Source organism: Pistacia vera, unplaced genomic scaffold (assembly GCF_008641045.1).
Source record: "Pistacia vera cultivar Batoury unplaced genomic scaffold, PisVer_v2 Contig213, whole genome shotgun sequence".
Classification (NCBI taxonomy): Eukaryota; Viridiplantae; Streptophyta; class Magnoliopsida; order Sapindales; family Anacardiaceae; genus Pistacia; species Pistacia vera.
The window spans coordinates 69,191-71,731 of NW_022196017.1; the positions used below are offsets into that span (position 1 = coordinate 69,191).

General features: G+C 38.9%; 1 non-coding gene across 1 annotated transcript; it reads right to left on the bottom strand.

Moving 5' to 3' along the window:
• Window positions 1–598: 598 nt before the first annotated feature.
• On the bottom strand, window positions 599–705 carry LOC116129772. The gene has a single exon (XR_004127948.1). It is a non-coding gene; the product is annotated as a small nucleolar RNA R71 (small nucleolar RNA).
• Between the last annotated feature and the right edge of the window lie 1,836 nt (window positions 706–2,541).

The window sequence follows — 2,541 nt, forward strand, 5'->3', positions numbered from 1 at the left end:
GAGCTTTATTTTTGCTTAATTATTGTTTGTTTAATTTTTTTTATTCCTTTAGGTTGGTTTGTGATCTCACTTTTTCTATTTTTCTGTGTAGTTTATGCGAAGAGCAAGACATTAGCCAGTGGTTCCTGTTGATCCTGAGATTGAAAGAACCACTTGAAGACTTAACAGAGAAAGAAGAGAAAGAGAGGCTACAGTGGAACCAGAAGTCATAGTTGTAGAGATGGTAGAAAATAGAACACTAAGGGAGTTTTCAGTTCCCTCAGTTGATGGTAGTGGGTCGAGTATCACTAGACCAGCAGTACAAGCCAACAACTTTGAGATAAAGCCGACAATCATCCAAATGATCCAGCAGTTGGTACAATTCAGGGGAGATTTGAAGGAAGATCCAAATCTACACATTGCCAATTTTTTGGAGATTTATGATACTTTCAAGTCAAACGGAGCGTCAGATGATGCCATCAAATTGAGACTATTCCCATTTTCATTGAAGGATAAAGCTAAGGGATGGTTAATGGCATAACCAATAGGAACGATCACAACATGGAACAATTTAGCACAGAAGTTCCTGACCAAATTCTTTCCTCCAGCAAAATTGGCAAAGCTCAGAAATGATATCACATCGTTTCTATAGGAAGAGTCGGAATCATTGTATAAGGCTTGGGAGAGATACAAAGAATTACTGAGGAGGTGTCCACATCATGGGTTGCCAGTTTGGATGCAAGTCCAATATTTTATAAGGATTATGGTTAATGTGCAAACTATGGTGGATGCAGCATCAGGAGGAGCACTGCAAAATAAGACTCCGGAAGAAGCTCACAGTTGCTTAAGGTTCTGGCAAGCAACAATTATCAAAGACCTAATGAGAGGGTGTAACTAAAGAAATCTATGGGTCTTCATGAAGTTGATGCATATACAACCATTTCATTCAACTGACAGCACTTCAGAAATAGTTGGAGTAATGCAGTAAATTCCATTCAAGCACCTCAACTAACTTGTGAATTTTGTGCAGGTAATAACGTGAGTAGCGAATGTCAAGTAGGGAACACTTTTGCTTCAGCATCACATTAGAGCAGGTTTACTACTTGGCAGAAATCAATGACAACCGAACAATCCGTACTCCAACACATATAATCCTGGTTAGAGAATCATCTGAACCTGTCTTAGGCAATCAGAATCAACAGAATCAGCAGAACAATCAATGGAACCAAAAGCATTGCCAAACAACCAAACAGGGTGAACATCCAATTGGGAGAGCAAGACTGACAAATTGGAGGACATGTTTGGGAAGTTATTGCAAGAGACCACAGGTTTTATGAATGAGACGAGAATAAATTTCAGAAATCAAGGGCGTCCATTAAAAACTTGGAGGTGTAAGTGGGTCAATTGGCTGATAATTTAAATGAGAGACCACAGGGTCACTACTGAGCACCATAGTGCTAACCTACGTGAGCAAGCAAATGTGATAATCCTGAGAAGTGGGACAATGTTGGAAGAGTGTGAAAAATCAAGGGAAAAGAAAGTCCATCAAAGGAGAAGAAAGAAGACTCTGATGAAGAGTTTGATGAAAGATAGTTGCTGAAGAGAAACATCTAGTTCTAGGGAAGAAGTATGAAACGGGAATGAGGCAAGACAAAGGAAAGAGAAATTGCCATTTCCCGAGATACACTAGAATTAGCACATCACACTCCTCTTGTGTCGTTTCCTCAAAGACTGAAGAAAAGATCAGGATAAGCATTTTCCAAATTCATTAAATATTTAGAAAGTTGCATATTAACATTCCTTTTGCAGATGCATTGCAACAGATGCCGAGCTACGTGAAATTTCTCAAGGAGATTTTATCAAACAAAAGGAATTAGAGGATAGAATAATGATGCTCACAGGAGTACAACACCATTCTCTAAAGAAGCTACCCCGAAACTCAAAGATCTAGGGAGTTTTACTATTCCTTGCTTTATAGGAGACATTACCTTTGATCGAGTTTTATGTGATTTGTGCTAGCATCAATTTAATGCCTTTTTCTATTTTCAGGGAGATTGGGAATTGGTGAAGTGAACCCAACGACCATGTCGTTGCAACTTGTAGATAGATCCATCAACATCCAAGGGTATAGTCGAAGATGTGTTGGTGAAGGTAGACAGATTATCTTTCTGGCAATTTTGTTGTATTGGACATGAAAGGGATAAGAAATGCCTCTTATTTTGGGCCGACCATTTTTGGCCGCGGGAAGAGCAATCATTGATGTGCAAGAAGGAAAGTTATTGTTAAGTGTCAAGATGAAATAGTAATGTTCAATGTGTTTGAAGCTATAAAGTTTCCATCCGAGTCGGATTCGTGCTTTAGTGTAGATGGGTAGATAACTAGTAGCAGAGACCATTAAGAGAACACTTCACAACTACGTCTATAAGCGTGTATTGCCCAATCAAGAATAGTATGGTAGAGGAGTCGGCAAAGTATGAATGTGCTAGATTGTTGGAAGCACTTCACCGATTGATGAGACCAAGATCTTGAATTTGAGGAATTTGTTTTTTAGAAAAGAAGGCA